Raw genomic sequence first — 24,729 nt, 5'->3', positions numbered from 1 at the left:
CCCTTCTTTAGATTACAATCATTAGTTTAAATTTTTGGACACTGTCAGTTTTGAGCTATCTTATCAAAAGTCAATGAAAAGAACTTACGAATAAGATTATGTGGTTATAAATCTTAAATATCTTTTGGTTTAATAGTTCTTCCTCCCTGGAAGGTCTCAAGTATTGGTCTAGGAGCCGTAGAAGGTTAGTTTTTTTGATTGGTGAAAAAGTCGAGGTAAAAAATGTCTTCTTGAACTTTCAAATTATTGTTAGTGTAAAAGGAACTATAAGATATTAAGTTTTTTTCCGTGCCTTTTTTAATTAAAAAAGTTAATAATGTCCGAATTTACCAACAACTTTCCATATTTTACATGTTTTAAAGCATCAATATGGTTCAGTAGTCTATATAATTCAGACCACCATATAAAAAATGACTTCATTTGGAACATAATAAATTGGGTCCATATCCTTTTATGGTAAATTTACCTTTTTTAAATGAATAGTAGATTATTTAGGTAATAGCTTTATTTGTAAAAAAAAGAAGGAAATATTGATTCAATATTAAATATTTGACCAAAAATACACTAATTGCCTTTAAGAATAAGAAGAAATTGGAAAAAAATTAATGTATACCCTGTCAGAAAATTGTTAGCATGTCATAATGTCATAAGGCGACTTTTGATTTTATTTCAGTCATGACCATTTTTTTATTAAAGCCTTATAGTTAACGTAAATATTGTCCAGAGAATTGCATGTCGATATTCGTCATTCGTTACCATCTGGTATAATACGACATAGTCGACATAAACCATTGCTTTGCTTATCTACACAATGCAAACATTTTGATAGGGTGGATAAAGTGTCAAAAACTTTTTCGAGTTTTCATTAAGTGTTGAAAATATTAAAATTTTTCAACAATCTTTGTATTTATGATAATTTTTATTCTTGTTTTGTATAAAAATGATAACTTTTCTTTCAATGAATGTACACAAATTTGAATATTTAATGTAAAAAAAAAATAATTAAATCTCATAAAGTTTATGTTTTATTAAACTAAATTTAAACTTGTAAAGCTAGACAAGAATGAAATCATTCATCGCAGTAAAGTAGATTGATACATTAAACACGATTTTATCTGGAATTTAAATTTTAATATTATTACTTGAATAGATCTAATGAAAAGGTTATGCTCGCAGCTGGCAAAAAAACGATCCCCAGTCCACCCTATTTTACCCCCTTCTCTGAGTAAACGAACTGACTAATAAGTGATAAATTCATTGAGTGAAAAAGTCTTTGATACTTCTTAGTTATTTATTGAAATATATTTCGGTGGATACTGCACCCTCTTCAGTCTAAATGACATAATAGTTATTTCTTGCATCGTATCATAAACGGCTTTCCGCGGATATAGAATGTACAATTATGAGATTAAAACTAGTTAGGCACGGGCTAAAAAAACTGGTTTTAATCTTATGATTGTACATTTTTATAGTCGTAGAAAGCTGGATATAATACGATGATAGACATAGTTTTTTCGTATGGATGAGAACCGGTTCCTATCCACCGGATTCGAATGAATACGAGAATAGTTATTTCTCGTATCGTATTATAAACGGCTTTCCGCGGATATAGAATGTACAATTATAAGATTAAAACTAGTTTTTTTAGCCCCGTGGTGCCGAAGGCACCGGCTAAAAAAACTAGTTTTAATCTTATGATTGTACATTTCTATATTCGTAGAAAACTGGATATAATACGATGCTAGACATAGTTTTTTCGTATTCATGAGAACCGGTTCCTATCCACCGGATTCAAATGTATATGAGAAATATTATTACTTCAATAGATCTAATGATAAGGTTATGCTCGCAGCTGGCAAAAGAACGATCCCCCGTCCACCCTCTTTTACCCCTTCCTTTCCCGTCCTACTGAGTGAACGAACTGACCAATAAGTGATTTTCATGTTAGCAACTTAAATTTGTGACAACTTTTTCCCTGTGTTACAATATACATACACGTATATTCTATATCCATTTTAATAAGGAATTATGGTAAAGCTTTATTTTAGAATGTTATTGTATCACAATTTACATTCATCATCACTATATATTTTCAAGGATCTAAATGGATAAGACAATGGCCGATAAATAGATGTATAATGTACATATATCCCGAATGATGATACACAAAATTACTCTTTTGTAGATTACAATTAGTGGTTGAATCTTTTTGGATACTCAACTTAATGAACCAACTAAGAAAAGGCGTTATTATGAAACTTTGGAGACTAGTAAATAAACAGCCCATTGTCCCCTCTCTCTCTAATATTCATCACTATATATTTTGCTAAAGTGTTGAAATTTACAAACTTATCTGGAACAAAAGGATAAGTAAAAAAACGAGGGGTTTCAAATGTTTCAGGGAGGTAATCTAATGTGTGTTTTTTTTCATTTTGAGAGGGGTAAAAGTAGAGGTTTCAAATGTTGAGGGGGGGTAAACTAAACTAAACACCCCCTTTTACCTACACACTTGGAGTTCTATGATCACACGCTACTGAATTTCGTTCGGTATGATGATATACCTATCCTTCCTGTATTAAATGATAGTAGAAATAAACTTTTAGATTTTTTTAGTCTAACTTTTAGCATACCTTTCTCTCTGAAACTTCTTTACGACCTAAAAAAGAGCTCAAAATAGCTAAGCAAATTTGCAACAAATTTAACTGAATATTTAAGTTTAGAATTTAAATTTATTACGCGAATAATTTGCTGACTTTGGCTTAGCTTAATCTGCAAAAATATAAACAAATTGTTACTTTAAATGTAGCATTTTTTATATAGCACAATCACTCTATAAAAAATCTTCCCAGTGTTACTTCGAAACCGATTTTTATTTGCTGTATTAGAACCAGTTAAAAGCTATACTGAAAAGTCATGAAGAGCATCGTAAAAAAATCATAAACTTAATACCACTTGCTGGCCCCTCGTGGCTAACAAACCTGGTTTTAATCTTAATTTTTTTGATTTTATTATCTGCGGAAAGCTGTCTTGATTTGAATATGTTGGTTAATTGTTAGTTTTCAATTTCTCTAAACCAGGAGATTTTCAATAATAACTTGAGTTATAGCTGCTTTTTAGTGTTATTATTATAACAGTTAAAGCATAAATTCCTAAATATGCATGCAGCTTAAAAATAAAGTTATACAGCTAAGTAGAAAGGATTTAGAATATAGTGATAAGTAAAACCCCCCAAAAAATTTAAAACACATAAAAATCATTTTAGATTATAATTCTAATAGTACTTTTACAAGTTTTTTCATTTGTTGGCTTTAAAACTTTGTGGACTTTGGTTGGTAAAATTAAATTATAATTTTATTTCCCAGCATTCAAGACCATCCATACATTTCTAGTTAGAATTAAATGATTATTACAACATAAAATGGAATTTTCTCGACCCTAAGAACTTAATTCTATTACAACTAAAATTTTGGCCGAAATTTTTAATAAAGAATTTTTTTTATAATTAAATGAGTTTTGAAGTGATTTTTTATTGAAAACCTGCAATTGATTGAACCAACTATTATTTCATAAACCAAATTGATGCTAGATTATTATTGCTGCGTTTTTAAAGATTAATTTGATTGTAGTTAAAAATGTTAGTTTCTAAACTTTCTTTTAAAAATGTTAATCTGCACGTAAATCTTTTTACAGCATATTTAGGGATGGGGAAAAAATGTATACTTTTCGGGCATAAATTTTGAGCTATTTCTGGGTAAGTGTAAATTTTTGAAAACTTAATTACATATTCAAAAATCAATAGAAAATTGTGTCTCTTGATTAGAAATCTTAACTTAGATTATGAAATGCAGAAAAATAATTAAATTGCCCTAGAGAAAGATATTTAGCTCAATGATGGATTTGCTGAAATACTCACAGAGAGTAATAGTTTATTTGTCACATCATATTATAGACAACTAGAAGATATGAAAAAAAAAGAAATATTAGATTAAAACCAGTTTTGCTAGCCCCAAGGGTCCGAAGAACCGGTCTAACAAAACTCGTATTAATTTTATGAAAATTGTCTGTAATTCGACACTATGCATGATTTTTCGGTATTGCTGAGAACCGGCTCTAATCCAGCGGATATTAATCGGTTTCGAATCCATACTAGAAACATACTGGCAGATTTAAAAGAGTATCTGCGCTTCTCTCAACAATTATATTGAGTAACCTTGATTTTACTTATAAGTTAAATAGGTAAATCTGTAAGTATGTAATCTGATGTTTATACAAAGAAGAAAATATATTCTTGTAAAAAAGTAACAAGATGTCTGTTTGTCTATCTGTAAGTAATGTCGTAGGGTCTTGGTAACCGCTGAATCGATAAAGTTCTCCTTTACAGTAAGGCTATCCATTTTGGTAAGAGAAGGTTTACAATGTATTTTTGGGGATTGCACCATCACCCTCCCAAGAGAAAAACATGACCCCATTCGAAATTTTTGTTTATAAAGTTTTCTTTATAGAATTTCAATTAAAAGTGTAGGGTCACTCTTCCCCCCTTCCTCCAATTGTCCCTAAATGCCTCTAGTGGCGTAGTCTCTTTTAATGAAATAGAATGTGTTATGACAACTAAGTGCAACTTTGCTATAAAATTAATTAAATCATAATGTAGTTTTGTTTGACAACTAAATAATGATGTCCAGCCAACTTAACCACATGCAGAGTACATCTTAACCAGGGATCTCTGGGGATAAGACAATGGACGAAAAATTTATATACAACATCAATTATGATACACAAAATTACTCCTACATTGCATTTTTTTTCATAGACTGAGAAAACTAAGGTGTATTAAGAAACTATTACATTAATGGATTTGTTATTAACTGGATTTTACATCAGATTATCATGTACTCTAATAAAGTAAAACTTTTAGCGGGCTAAAATAACAATCTCCCCCATCCCCTCATCTCCTACTGGATTAACAAACTGACCAATAAATGACAGGGGATATAGCAACATAAATTGACGAAAATTCATCCCCTGTAATAATATCCACGTATATTCTACATCCATTATCACATTTGTGCATAAAGAAACCAGAAATATGTTTGTGGCTCTAACTGCTGCAGGAGAGTGGTGTCTTAATACTTGGATCTTTAACCAGATTATTATGTAATCTAATAAATTAAAACTTATAGCTGGCTGAATTAACTATACCCCCCCCCCCCCCATCCCTATCTCCCAATTTGCCTCATCCTCACCTTTCCTACTGGATGAACGAACTGACCAATAAATGACAAAGGATATATCATCCTAATTAAACCACAATTTTTTCCCCTGTCATAACATCCACGTGTATTCTACATCCATTATTACATTAGCCCATGAAGAAAACAGTTTGTGTGTCCTTGTGGCTCTAACTGTTGCAGGAGAGTGGTGTCTTAATACAAAGTATGGCAGATCAATTAAGATTAGGTTAAGAATCATATGATTTATCTACATACGAATGCTCTCTTACTAATGGAGTTATTATTATTTGGATCTTAAACCATAAAATCATATAATAAAGTGATATTAAAATATCGATACCCCCCCCCCTTGTCTTCTGCCCTCCCCTCCTACTGGATGAACGAACTGACCAATAAGTGATGTCCATGTCAACAACCTAAATTGACAACAATTCTCTCCCTGCCATAATATCAACTTATATTATAAGTCCATTATCTTACTTCACTTTCATGTTAGTTTACCAAGATGTAATAAGGGCTTCCTCGCTAGCCGTCTAAGGTTGTGTTTAGGGTAAGGAGTTATATTCATAAAATTTTTAAAGAACATTAAAAGTAATAGTCAAAAAAATAAGGGATAGTTTTTACCTTGCTGTTCATCCCGAGGTGGGAATATGGATGTCTCAAAATTCGTGTTATATATTTCAATTATCAGTGTGAATCTACTCTTTAACCCCTTACAGTCGGGCCCCTTGCCGCACCTTAATCAGTCGGGGGGAGGGGGCCCCTATTATCTCAGTTCCTATTAGAGCTAGAGGGCTAAAATTTTTTGTGCAAGTCCCCTGTGTTATGATGAATTTCCGACCTTAAGTAAGTCAAGGTCAATTTTCGCTTCCTTCACCCTTTTATTTAACAACCTTTGTTTTTAGGTCCTTTTTTACTGAAAAATTTCAAACGGCTGTAATTTTTTTATTTTTGAAGCTAGAATAAAATTTTTTTTGCAGAAAATGTTTATTTTTATGTAAATTTTATATTTGAAATATCAAAATATAATTTCAGCTGCCGCAGCTGTACTTGGCAGCTGCCAGCCGCCGCAGTCGACGGTCGGCGGGAAAACGGCGGCGGATCTTTATGAAATTTTAACACATTATGTAAACATGTAAGATAAGCTTAAATTTAAAATTTGAAGTCTCTAAGTCAAAAATTGCGTCCACAGGAGCCTTTTAAAGATTTCTGGAGACCTGGAGGATCAGTACCTGCAGGATCATACCTGGAACCTAAAATTGACTTGAACACCTGTATTTAATATGAGGATGTACTACTAGAGGATATTTTAGTATTTTGGTAAGATAAAATGCTTTGTTCAAGTCAAAAAAAATATTTTTGCTCTTTACCTGGATGACCCTGCCAGGTTTGCTGGCATCCTGTGCCCGCCAGGATGGAGATATTCAAAAAATTTCAACTCTCAGTTATGTCTCATACCCACACTTAAAAAGTCAAGCAGTTTGGGCTCTTTATCTTTCACACACAGAAAATGAGATAGAAAAAACCGGATGGGGGGGCGTTCAACGCCCCCCACCCCGACCGTTAAGGGTTAAGTTATTTTGTCCGTGTATCTGTTCTTTTTTTGTTTTTGTTACATAGTAAATCTTGATTATGTATGTTGTCATCCTTGTTTTATAATTTAGTAAATTTGACATAAACCTGATAATTATTTTTGAAAACAAGTAAATGAATGGACTTGATAAGTTTTAAATTTTTGAGGTATAATATGACAATTGAAATTTAAGTCATTATTTTTCCGAATTACTGTTAAATTATCTTCATAAATCCATTTAAATTTATATGTTAATATTCGTGGAATATTAACATAATTGTTAGTTAAAAGGCATAGTTGTAGAATAATTCAACTGCCATTGTCCTCGCTCACTCCCTGATATAAACCAGAATACTTTTAAGTTGCTCTGTAACTGAATTCATAAATAAGTACGTCAATAGTTAAATGACTTCACACTATAGGCCTTATGTGAAAGGTTTCTTAAAACCATAATAATTATCAAACTAAGTATTATACTTATGTAAAGACTTCTTAAAAAGAAAAAAACCTATTGGATGAGAAGTTAACAGACAAACAGACAAACAAACAAAAAACCTTACTGTTTACATATACACAAAAGGCTCCTTTAGATATAAAACTTAAGTTTAACTTTAACTGATCTTAGAGATACTAATATAGAATGCTGATTTTAGATAACTTTTAGGCTGGTTCCATAATTACTTAGTATTGATTAAATCACAATACTAAACCAGATTTGACTAGAACGAAATCATACTGTAATATTAATGTTTGAAATACTATAGGAATGGCCGAGTGGTCCAAATCTCTCCCGGAATATGTTCTAATGATAAAATCAAGAATACTTCATTACGGTTACTTAAAATTCTTATAATAGTCATTTATTGCATTGTATTATAGACAGCTTTCATCGGATATTAAAATTCAAATTTTAAGATTAAAACAAGTTTTGTTAGCCCCGAAGGCAGTGAGTGTCTCTTTATTAGGGTACATGAAAATCTGGTGCAACATCCAATTAACAATATATATACATTAAATAAAATCAAAAGTGATAGAGGTTTCGTGATTTTTAAAGAGGGAACCCCCTTAAAAAAAGATCATTCATTCTGGAGCGAGAAATAATAAATTACAATTATCCCCACGAACTTAAATCTGGGTTAAAATGTTCTTGTTCGTGCTTAAACTGTCATTTTTATAAAACATTTTAAACAGTATGATCAAAAAGTAAAAAGAAACGATATTTGAAAGATTTAGTGAATTCTAAAGTATTTATGAAAAAAGATCAAATTTAAATCATTTCCTAATTAGATAATCCTTATAATAAAGTAACAGGATCTGTGTGTGTTTGTTTGTAATCGTCAAACTACTTTTTTTATGACAGATAATGTTGAAGAAGATTTTTTATGATCATACTGTAGAACACAAGGAATGATATATCATGTTTTAAATTATAAGCTTTAAATCAAATTGATGCCCGGTTATAAGGGATAACCCAAGATCCTACACACACACACTCACACACATACAAGCACATACACACACATAAAAGCATACACATACACAAACAAGCACAAACACACCCACAAATACACACAAAAAATGAGAATGGTAAAATAAAATCCATAGATAGAATAAAAGAAATTGTATTAACTAAAGGCCCTAAATCCAAATATTGAATAATTCATTTCAACTATACTTTTGTGTTAAATATCAGCACAAAACTATACTGTTTTTTTTCAACTGAAAGAAGATTTAAAAAAATAATACCAGCATAATGTAATAAATTAAACAGTATAAATTTAAATATTTGTCATAATATTTCAGTTATTGTGCTAAAATCGAGATCAAAATTTATATGAAGTTAGCATAATTTGATAGATTTTCCTTAGTTTAGGGATCTACGGGTTACCATTGCATTGCCAATAAAAAATTATGGACAATTGTCTATGACCTAACCTATCCTATTTTATAAAGTAGTAAGCGTTTTTGTCTTTCCCGAAGGATCTCGCTAAACCTATATTGTTCTCCTTTACAGTGAAGCTTCTTATAGGTCCTGGGAAGGTTTTAAACTATTTTTGGAGAGGGTGTCTTCACCCCCACTCCCCCTAAAAAGTATTTTTTTAACTCTTTTAAAAAACAAATTTAAAATGGGATGAGGTCGACTTTTCCTCCTCCTACCATTGCCCCTAGATGCTTCTAGGGGCGTAACCGCTAGTTGGAAATATAATGGCTAAAATAACATAATGTCTAGTTGTTTGGCAGCTGGCAGCCTTTAAAGTTCATCGTTTTTGTATTTAACCATTCCCAGGAACATTTTACTTGAAAGTGGGCTTGCTCTCAATCATTTTTTAAAATTTTGTCATAATGGATGTTTTTATTCTTGTTTTATTCGTCATGAAGTTTTTACAATATGTTAAATTTATGTTTGATTATAATTGTACTGCCATTAGGATTAGAGAAAAGTTTTCTGTGAAAATAGAAATCTGAAGGGGTAATTTAGTAAATAATCATACACACTTTCTTTGTTTGACATAGGGCATTGTAGAGTAAGATAAGAGGAAAGCTTTGGCCTAAAATAGGTGCATATGACAAGATTAATTTTCGAGTCAAAACAATTTTTATTTTGACCTTACTTTACTTTAAAAGTTTGTATTTATATTTCTGTCCTTGTAGAGATGTCTAAATGAGGCGAGGGTGAGATGGATCACTCTCAAATTTTAAAAGGACACTCAACTTGAAGACTGGATGTAGAATATACGTGGATATTATGACAGGGGGAAATTGTCGTCAATTTAGGATGTTAACATGGACATCACTTACTGGTCAGTTCGTTCATACGGTTGGAGGGAAGGGAGTGGGGTAAACGGGTTGGGTGGAGGTACACTGTTAAAAATAATTTTTTTTTTTAGCATCAGATGATACTCTATATTCTTCACATTAATGTATAGTATCAATCCATACGTAGTAGGAAAAAAACGTCATTACGATACAAGGAAGTTTTCAATGCATTATTAAGTATTAGGTAATGTTTTGTGAAGTAACAGGTAGTACTAAATAATGTATTTGTCTGTATAGTATTGTCTAATACGCTCTTGGGAATATAATTCAATACGGTATAAGTAAGTTTTTAATACACTTCTTCGCAATTGTTATTACGCTCATGGAAATTAACACTCTCTTATCTAAACCCCCCCTCACTGTCGACTAAAATTTCTCTAACAAATTTTTTTCGCCAATCTTCAATCACTTATATATTATATTATATTAAATATTATTTTATTGTTATGTAAAGGAATTATAATTTATGCAGCATGTGGGTTTTAAAATAAATTTTTCCAACATTGGTGAATTAGTCCTAGAATTTTTGTTCATTCATAAGGGAATATTCATCACACAGAAATTGTCCCATTGCGATGGTAACAGCTGATTTTACTACAGCTCCGATGGCGATAAATATTAGTGATTGAAAAAAATACATATAAAAATAAGTAGAAGTTTTGATTAAAAATTTTAAAATTGTTTTTTGTAATCAGTAAATTGAAGAAGATAGGATACAAATTAAAAAAAAAGTATTCTTCTAAAAAATGTTTTGTTTTTTATTACTTCAAAAAATATTGGCGCGCATATTTGTGTGTTCAAGAATACACGAATGCCTGATTTTTAATTAATGTAAATTTGTTGTTAGTATTATTTTAAGCAAATTCTTCTTCAAGAAGGTTAATTTATAAATGTTTTAGGCGTTAAGATCTAGAAAATATAGTTGGTTTTATTTAGATATCTTAAAATCACACGCTTCTCGCAAATTCTTTTCCTTTGCATTAAGTAGTTTAAGTTTTCACCTAACAACATTAAATACTAGCGGATGCGCTCCTAGTATCCTAAGTAGCCTAAAAAAAACTTAAAATTAAAAAAAAAAAAATTAAATAGCCTAAAACCATCCAGAGATCTATAAGATCCATCCATAAAATGGAGAACTCAATCGGGTCAGTAGTCATTAAATCTTAAGCAACAGACAAAAAAAACTTCCTACCTTATATCATAGTTTTAATAAAAATCTGTTATGGACGGCCAGAATTGTAGAAAAGCTTAGCCTATCTCCCTTTCTTTTCAAATTATTATTTTCACCTGTGTTTCGGAATTAACCAAATATTGGCAAAATTTATAAAAGGGCTACATTTCAGACAACCATACACTCAAAATGCCAGCCAAGAAACAAGAATTAAAATGGTTTGCTGTTACTTGCAGGTTAGGAAATCAGTTCTTTATGTACAAAGTTTTCAAAAAAAATATCAAGACTTTGAATTGTTACATATCGGTCCATCAATTAGTGAGATCCTTTGAAACACACAGACACTTTGGGATCTTTAATGAATTTTGATTGTCTGGTATAATAAGTTGAGTATCCAAACGTTTCAACCAGTGTTTTGGAGCCGGAGCCGGAGCCGGGAGCCGGGAGCAGCAACATTTTTGGTGGAGCCGGAGCCGTATTTTTCGTTAAAAACGGCTCCGGCTCCAGATTAGCTAAATGTGATTTTTTAAAGTAATAATATGATTTGGCAACGGTCTATTTCCATATAATAAACTAAAAAACTATTGTTACTTTACAAATAGACACACATCCTTCTACTTTTATATAGCTTTAATCAAATAAAAGCAAATATTTTATATTATTTATTTTATTTTATCAATTTCAATAATGAACAAAAATTGATATATTAATTTTAAGGGTAGGAGCCGGAGCTGGAGCCGTATTTTCAGATACGGCTCCGTGGAGCCGCATCAAAATTAAACGGCTCCGACACCCTGGTTTCAACTATTAGTTATAATCTACAGAAGGGGTAATTTGGTGTATATTTATACAATTTTTAAATGAAAATTAAATAAAAGTAGGAGTTTTTTATTTAACAAATAATTCAACCAGTGAAATTTACGGCCCAATGTTCCCTTCCTCCCTGATGTAGTCTTTTTTAAAACCTATCCTATCAAAGGAAGTAGTTACCTTTTGTGTCTGTAGCGAAGGATCTGGCTAACTGCTGAACCGATATGGTTTTTCTTAACAGTGAAGCTTCTTATAGTTCAAGGGAAGGTTTTACTATTGTTGGGCCGGATATCCGGTGTGGCCGGATATCCGGCCATTTTCAATATCCGGCCGGATACAGGATATTGAAACTATCCGGCCGGATATCCGACAATATAATTTTTTATATTTCACAACAAAAATCTTTTTTTTTTTTATTTTAAATGGCTTTAATTTTCTTATTATTGAAGCTAGAAGAACAATTTTTTCTGAATATGTTTATCTTTATGTAAATTTTATATTAGAAGTCTCAAAACATAAATTTTGGCGGTGGCAGCAGTACTTGGCAGCTGCCAGCCGCAAACCGACGATTGGCAGGTAAACAGCAACGGATTTTATGAAATTTTAATATGTCATGAAGATAAAAAAGTTTAAAATTTGAAATCTTCAATTAAAAATTTGCGGTCACAGGAACCGTTTAAAGATTTATGAAGACCTGGAGGTTCAGGACTTGCAAGATTATACCTGGAACCTGAAATCGACTTGAACACATATATTACATATGAGGATGTACGATTATAGGATAGTTTAGTATTAGATAACATGAGATGCTTTGTTTAAGTAAAAAAATATTTTTACTTTTTACCTGAATAACCTTACCAGATTTGCTGGCATCCTGTGCCTGCCAGGAAGGAGGTATTAAAAAATTTCAACTCTCAGTTATGTCTCATACCCATATTTCAAAAGTCACTCAGTTATAGCCCTCTACCTTTTATACACAGAAAATAGGATAGAAAAAAAACAAGGGGGGGGGGGGCAGGCATTCTACGCAACCTCCCCGCCCATCCTCCAACCATTAGGGGTTGATATTACAGATTGAGGGTAGTAATAGTTAATTAGATTTATTTGCTAAGAAGAAAGATCATTTAATAGTTACTTAATTTTTAAGTTTTAACCTTAATTTTATCCTATTATATAAAGTAGTAAGCTTTTATGTCTGTAGCGAAGTATCTCGCTAACCGCTGAACTGATATGGTTCTCCTTTAGAGTGAAGCTTCTTATAGGTCCCAGAGTGGTCTTAGACTGTTTAATTTTTATAAACAAATCGTTGTAAGGTTTTAAGTTATTTTTCTGCACTTTTATGTCCCTTCTAATATTCCTAGATACTAGGGACGCAGCCGCTAGTATAATATAAACACCAGTTTATGAAGAATTTTTTTTGCGGGTATAGTCCCTTGCGTGGTAACGCCCCTTAAGGAGTGATTATTCGTATTTTCACAGTAGCTTTCCCCCTATTTCCAGCTCCTCGCAGGGTACTCTAACCTTGCGGGGCTAATTGCCTAACCCTGAGGGATAATCACCTAACCAAATATAACATAACCTAACCTAAAATAACCTATTAAAAGCAATTTTAAAAAGTCAACGAATCACCCCTTAAGGTGCGTTGCCACGAAAGGGACAATATCCTTTTTAGATACTTTAATATGTAGTAATTTGGCCGGTTATCCGGCCGGATATCTGGTAATTTGGCCGGATAAGTGCCCTTAGTGGGGCATTGCCGCCCCGCCAGTATTATAAAGTAGTAAGGTTTTTTTGTCTGTACCTTAAGATTTCCATGACCACATGAACTGATGGGAGTTTTAAATTTTATGGAAGCTTTTTATAAGTAGCCGGACATTTTTAGGCAAAAATGGCTCTAATCTTAGATTTTAATTTGATTTTCATGGAAAATTGTCTGTTTTGTTAATCCAGTTGGGTAGAAGGCCCAGGCTAACAAAACTGGTATTCATTTTATGATTTTTATTTTAATGTTCCGTGTAAAATTGTCTGTAATATGATGCCATACATGTTTTTTCAGTTGGGTTGACAACTGGGTTTAACCAGCGGATATTAATCGGTTTTAAAGCCATACTATAAAAAAACCTAAAATTTGATGTGTCACAACATGTATATTGGAAAAAATGCACTTAACCCTTGCGGGCCATTCTCCTAGCCCCCTGGGGTCGGTCCCCAACTTGCTGAATCATCTTAAATGATGTCCTTATTAATAGACACAGTGTATTTTAGTTAAAACCCTAAGAAAACACAATTTAAGGTAAGTTTCCACATCAATATATACCAAAAAATAAAATTTTTGGATTTTTTTGCCATTTAGATGTAATACCTATAGGACTAGGCTTATTATTGTTGTTAGGGTGTCCAACAATTTTCTATTTAAAATGGCGACTAATAACAGTGAAATTCAAAGTGATAAAAATATTGAGAATTTATCAAAGATTCTCACTGAGCATAATGTGACAGCAGAAAAACTCATTGAACTTATATGCCAAGCTAAAGATAGTGAAAAAAAAGCTCCACCTAATGTTTCTAAGCTAGAGCTATATTGCAATAGCAACGAACAGTATGCAAGAAATTGGGCAGTCAGGATACATGGGCTATCTGTGCCTTCTGATCTAGTCAAAAAAGTTGGAGCTGATGAAGCTTGTATGACAACAGCTTATAATGCTGTCATAGAACCTGTGTTGAGAAAGCTTACCCCTAAGCCTGAAGTCCTTGATGTGAACACTAAATGGGGTCCTGAAAAGCTTGACTGCGTTCCCAAATGCTTTGACCTTCTCTCAAATGGTCACTTTGTTGGTAGGAAACAGAATAATCAACCTAGAACCATAATTATATATACCAAGTTTGAAGGGTCTAGCTCAATATTTAGACCATTTTGCTCACGGATTAAGAATAGATGTCATTACCCCCCCCCCCTTTTAATTTTTTACCACAACCCATTACCATATTAAAAAGCTTGGACGTCCTTGCGATTACGAGCAGATTTGGCCTTATACCCTTTAAAATTATTACATAATAAAAGTATAACACAACCGGAAATAAGAGGTCCTTAAAAAAAAAGAATTTTCGTTCAGGCATGTGAAAAATCACAACATGAACATTAGGATAAAAATCATAAAATTAATAAAGTAAGCCTGGGCCTTATATCCCTCTTGGTTAACATCTATGGGTCTAATCTCAAAATTTTTTATTTTAATAACAGCGGAAAGCTGTCTATAATACGATGCAATAAATTACTATTCATTATTACAAAATATGGAGGCACTTTTAGAAACCAAAATGAAAAGTCAAAGGAACTTCCATTTTTTTTTTGCTCTAGTGGCATCCACAGGAAATTTCGGACTCCTATCCCATGTGCCGAGCCGGGCCTATATAGAACGTAAAAAAAATGATACAAAAATCATATGAAAAATATTAATTTGATTAAAACAAATTCACAAATGAATGTAGTTGGCAATAAACTTTAAAGGAGGATGTGGAAAATAACCATTTGGGCAGGGGGGGGGGGAGGGGTTTACTCGAGAAGCCTTAGAGCTAGAGGGAGCTAATTTTGGATTTAAGCTTCTGTAGGGCCAAAGTTACTTTAAAAATTACACATTTTATTTTGGGTCTTTCCTTCGTGGGGCTTGTGGAGCCAACACTAAAAATAGGAGTTATTTTGAAAGATATACCTAAACCTGATTTTTTCAAAGAAAACTTTTTAAAAATAACTGAACTAAGTTACCATTACACATTTCATTACAACCAAATCTGTTAAGGTTACCTAGTTTAGTTATTTTTAAAAAGTTTTCTTGTATTTATTTGAATCCGGTGGATAGGAACCGGTTCTCATCCATATGAAAAAACTATGTCTAACATTATATTATATCCAGCTTTCTTTGAATTTAAAAATGTACAATCATAAGATTAAAACCAGTTTTTTTAGCTGGTCCCTTAGGTACCTCGGGGCTAAAAAAACAAGTTTTAATCTTATAATTGTACATTCTATATCCGCGGAAAGCAGTTTATAATACGATGCGAGAAATAACTTTTCTTTGTTATCTTTAATATAAGCTTAGAACTCCTATTTTTAGTTTTATGGGGTCTTTTCTCCAAAAGGCAAATGATGAAGGAAAGTCCCAAAATAAAATGTGTAATGCTTATTAATCAGGGTTTCAGATCCGCATTGATTTTTTGCGGATCCGGATCCTCCAAATTTGGTTAGTGCGGATCCGGATCCGGATCCTAGCGAATCCGGTTCCGGATCCTTGACAATGAAATTAAATCACCAAATTTTTCAAAAATATTTATTCTTTAATTTGAAGTCAAAAATACTTTTAATTTTCAAGTCTGACCCTAAATCTTAAAGATTGGCTCTCATCAAGAGATTGTCTGAGGTTTTATATAAATTTAGGTAGATTTTTCTATTTTTTCCGCATTTTTTTGAGTCCAAGGATCCGGATCCGGATCCTTGGACTCAAAAATATGCGGATCCTTGCGGATCCGGATCCGAAACCCTGGCTTATTTAGTTCAGTAATTTTGATAAAGTTTCTTTTAAAAAATTCAATTTTCTAAGTTTTACCTATACATTCAGTCACATAAGAGATTTTACAAAAAAGAATTAGGTTGATAACAAAAAAAATAAGCATACACGTCCCTCCCAAAATTTGATACCTAATGAATTTAATTTCCTTTAAGTGTACAAACTTCCCTCCCTTATAGTCGGTCCATCTGTCCAGAACGGATAGCTTTTTTGTTTGTTAATTTAGGCATGTTAGAATTGTCCTATCAATCTCAAACTTTGTATAGTGATTCCATTAGTAGTGAGGTACAATTTAGAAAGCGTAGCAACTCTATAAGCATTACTGGTATGTCCGTACATCCATTTTTAACATGCTGATTTCTACATTTTACTAACAAATTTTTATGTGATCTAATTATCTGATTGATCTAATGTATGGTATACTGATTCCTGGGAAAACGCAAAGCAACTCTATAATCAAGTCCTAAAAATGTTAGTATGTCCATAAACATTATTCTGTATCAAGCAGTCTTTCATTTAATTTGCTTACAATTTGGATTATCCTCTTATACATTTATATTCTGATTGTTCAGTTTTGACACTATACATGGGTTAATGTCCATTTGTCCTACCATTTCTGTGCTTCACTTTAATGGATGTTGTCATTCTTGTAGAATATGGTACTACGTCAAACACTAGATACGTCAAACAGTAGATGCGTCAAACGCTAGACAGCCAAACAGTAGATGCGTCAAACGCTAGACAGACAAATGATAGATACGTCAAACGCTAGACTACGACAAACAGTAGACTTTGCCAGTTCGCGACAAACAGTAGAATTTGTAAAGTGCGACAAACACTAGAAGCGACATACGCTAGAATTTAAACTTATAAAACATTTTTTCGTACATTAATACTAAATTTATATTTCTATTAATGCAGGTAGGGTAGTGCAGGGTTATTCCGGTAAATTTTTTGCTTCAACTTAAAAAAAAAAATTTCCCAAAAACTTTTTCCGGTTTTTAAGAGTGCAAATGAAAGATATAGCAATAACAAAGAAGCCTGTCTTGGTCCCGTTAAGATCTCGCAATTAGAAGTCGGTCAAAAATCGGTTTAAAGGGCCGTGGTTGGCCTATACTGGAATAACCCCACCAGTGGGGCTATTTCGTTCAGTTGACTTTGAGGGGGTGGAAGACCCCCTTAAAATATTTTTTTTTAACATTTTAAACTATGAGTAGAAAGCTGAGGTCATTAGCTTTCTAACGGTACTAGTCGCATGCAGATCAGACAATTTTTTGACAACATTTTCCCCATTTTAAAAAAGTCGATAAAATTGCAAAAAAACATCAATTTTTTTCATGCAAACTTTTTTTTAAAAAATTGTACTTTTTATTATATGATTAGGTTTTTTTAAGCTTTATACATAAATTAGAGTCAATTTCTGATTCACAAGTTTTGGAATTTCTTTAAAAAAGTGATTTTTTCCCAAAAAATTTTTGATTTTAAAAATCCTGCCAGTTTTGACAGCAGTTTTTGATACATTTTTTCTTGTCTCAAATTGGCTAGTGTTGACCTACAAGGGTGGTTAAGGTGTCTTAAAGATGCAAAATTACATGCCTGACAATTAACTCGAAATGATATGGGGTCTAACTCTAATATTTCAACACATTTTATGCAACAGGAATTTTGAAAATGCAAAATCTTGGATATGTACTCTAAATCTTGGAGATAGAACCCATATCCTGGGGAGTTTTTGTTAGGACATGCAAAGAGCTTTCTAAGACACCTTAAACACCTTTCTAGCTTATTCCTAGTCGATTTGACATAAAAAATCCCAACCGCGCAAAAATCGCAAAAACCCTCTCATACAAAAAAGATGCAAGGGTTTCATATGGAATTTTAAATCTTCTAGCGGTATTTCTAACCCCTTCTTACATGAGCAAATGCAGCTGATACATCTTCAGGCAAATATTTAAGGCGTTACTTGGGTGATATACTCTTCCCATTACTATAAAAATGTGTCTGAAAAATTTTTAATGTCTTTACAAATTGAAAAGCTTAGGCAACAAAACATGACATAATACAAGCAGTAAAATGACTAGTATTGTACATCACACAACAGGCAAGGCAATGATTAAAGCTTAGGTCATGCATTTAGGTTGTTTATGCTTCCAGATCACCCAAATTAAACATTAGGGTATTATACAGTTATAAATACAATAATAAAAAAGTAAAAAAAGTGACCGGAATAGACAATTTTTTTTTTGATGAAAAAAAAATTATGAAAAAATCAAGTTAGAACAATGCCTCCAATTGCAAACGATAAATGAATGCCATATCTTTCATTTTACAAAAACCCGGAGGTTGCTCAGCCGTTTAGCCGTTTTTTAGCTATTTTTAGGGCAAATCTGTCAAACTTTTTTGCTTTAAATCATGTGAAATGATAAAAAAAAAACATTTTTTAGATTTCTAGTACCAGCAACTACCGGCTAGAACCGTTTGAAAACGTTTTGGAGCGGGAAAAAGCATTATGTGGAGAGAGGTTTCGTGACTTATTTCTCTTGTAAATACCCAACAAATGTCTACACGGCTGAGCCGCCAGCCGTTAGCCACTACTTTTCCAACTTTTTCTTCGATTTAGGGAAAATGGACACACCAAGGATTACTCATGCAAAAGGGGTAGTTTCACGAAATGCATTTGAACTTAATTTAGTGAACCGCATATTTTATCCTGGTTAAATGGTTAAACTACATTTATATGGCATATATTTGAAAAAATTTTAATTTTCTACCACATAGTTTTTGAAATATCAAGACTTGAAAATCGTCTTTTTAAATTGCATATATCACAAAAAGACAATTATCAGGTCTTGATATTTTAAAAACTACGTGGTAGAAAATTGAATTTATTTCAAATATATGCTATTTAAATGTAATTTACCCCATTAACTAAGAAAAATATGTTATTGTCCTTGTCTTTGAATCAGTAAAGCGATTCATCTGGGGTCATTTTGGGGGAAAATAGGGGAAGGCAGGCAATACTAATTCAAATTTCAATGGTGTGTTAATTATTCAGTAATAGGCAATATAATTTAAATTTCACAAAATTAGTTAAAAACCTTCTGGACCTATATGAAGCGTCACTTTAAAGAAGAAACATATCAGTTCAGCGGATAATGAGATCCTTTGCTACAGACAAAAATGCTTATATCATTTTCTTTTTAAGTTTTAAAAAGGTAAATTATTTTTTTTTTGTGGGGGGGGGGGTAGATACACTCCACAAAATTAGTTAAAAACCTTCCCTGGACACATATGAAGCTTCACTTTAAGGAGAACAATTTCGGTTTAGCAGTTAGTGAGATCCATTGCTACAGACAAAAAAGCGTATTACTTTACATAATAGGATTAATTCTAGCCTTTGTCGTATCTATTGTTTGTCGCCTTTAGAAAAAATCTAGGGTTTTTCATATTCTAGCGTTTGTCGCATTCTAGTGTTTGTCGTATCTAGCGTATGTTGTGTCTAGGGTTTGTCTGTCTACTGTTTGTCTGTCTAGCGTTTGTCGCATCTACTGTTTGACGTATCTAGGGTTTGACGTAGTACCCTAGAATATACATCTAATATCATGGAAAAATCTAGATTTTAAAATTTTTGGGTTCTATCTCTAGTGTTTTTTTTTTAAACAAAAGTTTGAATAGTTTTTAACCACCAACCCTTTCTCCTTCAGATTAAGGGGTTTTGAGGTTGGGTGGAGGGTCAATGATATTTCAAAAGCTACTTTAGGCCTACAAAAGTTTATTACTAAGGTTTGATCCATGTATCAGATGTGGTATATGAGTAGTACACACTAGTATAAAATAGTATTAGGCCTACTAATGTTAAATCCAAGGTTTGCTCCATGGTTCTCAAGTGGTTTCTAAGTTATACACCAGCCTCCCACCTCCTTCCTTTGCCATAGGAGGGTGTGAGTGGGGGGTGAGCAATATTTATAAAAGTATTAAACACCAGCCTCACAGCCCCCTCTCAGTTAAGGGGGATTGGGGGTGGGTAGGTAGTCAATGATAGTTCTGAAAGCAACTATAAGCCTACAAAAGTGTTATCCTAAGGTTTGCTCCATTTATCTCAAGTGGTTACTGAGAAACACCCTATAGTAAAATCAACCTGCCCCCCCCCCCCCCTCATTTTAGAGGGTTTGGGGTTGGGTGGGTGGTCAACAATATTTCTAAAAGCAACTTTAGGCATACAAAAGTTTTATCCTAAGGATTTCTCCATTTATCTCAAGTGGTTACTGAGAAACACCCAATAGTATAATTTACCTACCCCCCCTTCTCCTCTTAATTAAGGGTTTGGGCGTGGGTCAACAATATTTCTAAGAGCAACTATATGCCAACTAAAGTTTTATCCCAAGGTTTGGTCCATTTATCTCAAGTGGTTACTGAGAAACACCCAATAGTATAATCCACCTGCCCCCCCCCCCTTAAATTAGGGGTTTGGGGGTGGGTGGGTGGTCAATGATAGTTCTAAAAGCAAATATAGGCCTACATAAGTTTTATCCTAAGGTTTGCTCCATTTATCTCAAGTTGTTTCTGAGAAACACCCTATAGTATAATCCACCCGCCCCCCCCCAAAAAAAAAAAAAAAAAAATTTGGGGGGGGGTGGGGTGTCGACAATAATTTTAAAAGTAACTTTGGTCCTATAGAAGCTTAAATCCAAAATTAGCTCCCTCTAGCTCTAAGGGTTCTCAAGTAAAAAAGGTATACGAACAAAAAATATGTTCTTTCTTGATTTAAACACAATAATTGGCATAAAATATATCATCCTAAATGTTAAAATCAAATATAGAATCTATTTTAGAGTCAATATAGTGCAAAAAGTAACCAAGTATGAAAATCTGAAGAAAAAAGTTCTTTTTGCTTTTTATATACATATCACCTAAATGTATATAAAATTAGTGATAAAAACTATAAAACATGTTATAATTTTTTAAATCACTGTCATCGATTAAATTGCACTTTTAGGTTTAAGAATTACCAAAGTAGTGCAGGAAAACTCTTTTTATGGAGTAATTAATCAAAATAAATGCCAAAAAAATAACTACAAAATGGTCTACTGCATTATAAAAAACGCCTAATTGTTTATTTGAATTTATTTTGTTAAATATCAAGAGTTTTTATGTGCTACTTTGGTAATGAGTAAACCTAAAAGTGCATTTTAATCAACGATAGGATTTAAAAAAGTAATAACTTGTTTTATAGTTTTTGATCACTAATTTTATATACATTTATCTGATATGTATATCAAAATCAAAAAGAACTATTTTTTTAGATTTTCATACTTTGGACAAATGTCTTGGTTACTTTTTGCACTATATTTACTCTAAAAAGGATTCTGCATCTGATTTTCACATTTAGGATGATAAATATTATTTTATTGTCTTAAGTATGTTTGAAACTTATAGATAAACAACTTTCATTAAAAGATTTTTTTCTAAATTGGTCATTTAAAGCATGAAATTAAGTTATTATTGCAATTTTTTCCAAATAACTTGCAAATATGATTTCTGCGGATTTTCTAATTTACATAGGCGTTTTCTATGTATATTCCTCTTTCCAAAAATACCTCTCTTGTTAAGATTGGATAAAAAAATCTTTATGGTCGAGACTCCATAACTGTGGGGGGGGGGGGGGGGGGGGGTTAAATGTGGTGACTTGTGCCACGACATACCAGCAATTTTATTTTGGATGCTACTCCCTTAGTTTTAAAGATAATTACTCCAAGTTTTGGTATCTTTCGAAAAAAAACGGTGGTTGGACCGCAGTGCCTCTCCTAAGCTTTCAAAGATATTTAAACAAAATTTTTTAGGTAGGTCAGTACAAAATATTTAAATAAAAAATGGCAGCGGTACCGCCGCTCCCGCCGTCATTTTCCGCCGCCGCCGCCAAAATTTTTTTTTGCATTTCTTAAATTCAGTGCTTCTCCTGTGCTTTTAAAGATATTGAAACAAAATCTTTTACGGTAGGTCAGTAAAAAATATTTAAATAAAAAATGGCGGCGTTTTCTGCCGCCGCAGGATGGCTTGTAAGGGGAAAAATTGTTGAAAAAAATAACATGTTCTCAAATGATTCCAAATTGCCTAATTCGGCGAGAAACGCAATAAAAAATTGTTATTTGACGGCGGCGGAAAACTGGATATATCTAGATAAACGAGAATTTTAAAAATATTTTTACTGACCTACCTCAAAAGAATTTTTTTCAATATCTTTAAAAGCACAGGAGAAGCACTGAATTTAAGATATACCTGGATAAACGAGAATTTGAAAAAAATTTATCAGGGGAAAAAAAAAATAACATGGTCTTAAATGATTCCAAATTGCCTAATTCGGCGAGAGAAGCAATAAAAAAAATTTGGCGGCAGAAAACGGGGATGGACGGCAGGAGCTGCGGTACCGCCCCCATTTTTTATTCAAATATGTTTTACTGACCTACCTAAAATGATTCCTAATTGCCTAATTCGGCGAGAAATGCAATTAAAAAAAAATTTGGCAGCGGCGGAAAATGGCGGGGAACGGCAGGAGCGGCGGTCCCGCCGCCTTGTTTTTGAAAGATACCAAAACTTGGGGTTATTAGTGACCCAGCCCAAAAGATTTTACCCAATTATCTCTAAAACTAAGGGAGTAGTATCCAAAATAAAATTGCTGGTATGTCGTAGCACGAGTCACCACATTTTACCCCCCCCCCCCCCCTTTTCTCATTAGATTTTCATTGATCGCTTATGATTTTTTCAATATTCATACATTTTCAACTTTAAAAGAATTAGAAAGTGCAAAAGTAAGAAAATTTTGTAGTAGAAGAACAGTTTCATTTAGGTATTTTAATATTAGGCGCTTCTCGCAAATTCTTCTCCATGTAGTTTAAGTTTTCACCTAGCAATATTAAATATTAAGAAAAATCCCATTTCTCGCTTATTCGTGTAAGTTTTAATTAGGTACATATTCTAGTTTGGATTCGAATGATGTGTGAGTGTCAGTGGTTCTTTCTATTGATAACACTATTTTTTAGCCAGTGTCTTCGGCGTCTCGAGACAAAAAAAATTGGTTTTAATTTTATAATTGTACATTTTATATCCTCGGAAAGCTGTACATAATACGTTGCAAGAAATAATAAATATTCTATTATTTAGGACGTTCCTGGGTTGCCCATCAAAGTAGTGGGCGAAACAAGCAAGACTCTACTGAATTTAAGCAGTTAGTATACAGGTATACTTACTCTAGTATGGCTTCGAAACCGATTTATATCTACTGGATTAGAACCGGTTCACAGCCAAATCATTAAATCATCGTATTACAGACAATTGTCTATGAATATTATAATAAAAATAATAATATCAATACAAGTTTTTTTTTATCTAAAGAAATTAGGCCTTTTCGTGGCTAACAAAACTGGTTTTATTATTATAGTTTTTTATTTAAATATCAGCGGACAGCTGTCTATAATACGATCACAATGTTTCGAGAATTCTAATATAAAACAGAAACTCATAATTCTGTTAATTTTGCTTCAATTTAGGAATTTTTTTTTAATAAGAGATGGCAGTCTGTCAAATTTTTGGACCGGATTCTAAGTCTTACAAGAATTCGTCCATAAAATGGAGCATTCTTGCGGATTCCGGATTCTAGCAATATTTTAAAAGGCTTTTAAAAAAGGGGGGGTTTTCAATGCAACCATCTCGTAATCAATGTATAAATGGCACTTAGAATTCGAATTTTGATCTAAAATTTTGCATGAGTAATCCTTGGTAGGTCTATTATCCCTAAATCGAACAAAAAGTTAAAAAAAAATAGTTATTTCTCGTATCGTATTATATCCAGTTTTCTACGAATATAGAAATGTACAATCAGAAGATTAAAACTGTTTTTTTTAGCCCCGTGGTGCCGTTTATAATACGATACGAGAAATAACTATTCTCGTATACATTCAAAACCGATTCTAATCCGGTGGATTAGAACCGGTTCTCATCCATACGAAAAAACTATGTCTAGCATCGTATGACATCCAGTTTTCTACGAATATAAAAATGTACGAGCATAATATTAAAACCAGTTTTTTTAGCCCCGAGGTGCCAAAGTCATTTTACATTTTTATATCCGCGTAAAGCCATTTATAATACGATGCGAGAAATAACTATTACAAATATTTTTAAGGTTTCAAGAATGATGATATTGCAGCAATTTGGCTGGAGGTTTAGACCTCAGATAAGTATTTTATTATCTCAATAGGGGGAGGGGGATGAGGTGTAGGGCAAATGTTAGTAAACCTTAAACAAGTAGGACCATATGTAAACCTGCGGCCTTTTTTCTCTCTCTCCATATCTCGTTAAATTAAACTGTTTTAATTAATTTTATTTTTTGTCCAATTTTTTTTTGCCTAAAGATTCTTTGTGTTTTTTCTTTTTAGGTTACACAGGAACAATTGGCATTTTCATTCAAGAACAGTTAGCAGGTAAACAATATCTATAAAAGTGCTTTTCGTCAAAGTACCAATTGAGCACCCGTTAAACCCCTACCTCCCACCTTAATTTAAAAATTTA

At 32.6% G+C, this 24,729-nt stretch overlaps 1 long non-coding RNA gene across 1 annotated transcript; it reads left to right on the top strand.

Annotated features, from left to right (window-relative positions):
* The first annotated feature begins 10,759 nt into the window (after nt 1–10,759).
* Nucleotides 10,760–24,398, top strand: LOC145325634 (uncharacterized). Its single transcript, XR_013881534.1, has 3 exons — nt 10,760–11,028; nt 23,323–23,398; nt 24,344–24,398. It is a non-coding gene; the product is annotated as an uncharacterized LOC145325634 (long non-coding RNA).
* The last annotated feature ends 331 nt before the right edge of the window (nt 24,399–24,729 follow it).

Source organism: Acartia tonsa, chromosome 8, assembly GCF_053477335.1.
Source record: "Acartia tonsa isolate MP-2025a chromosome 8, ASM5347733v1, whole genome shotgun sequence".
NCBI lineage: Eukaryota > Metazoa > Arthropoda > Copepoda > Calanoida > Acartiidae > Acartia > Acartia tonsa.
The sequence above is the reverse complement of the archived record's forward strand: the minus strand, read 5'-3'. Positions and strand labels throughout refer to the sequence as shown.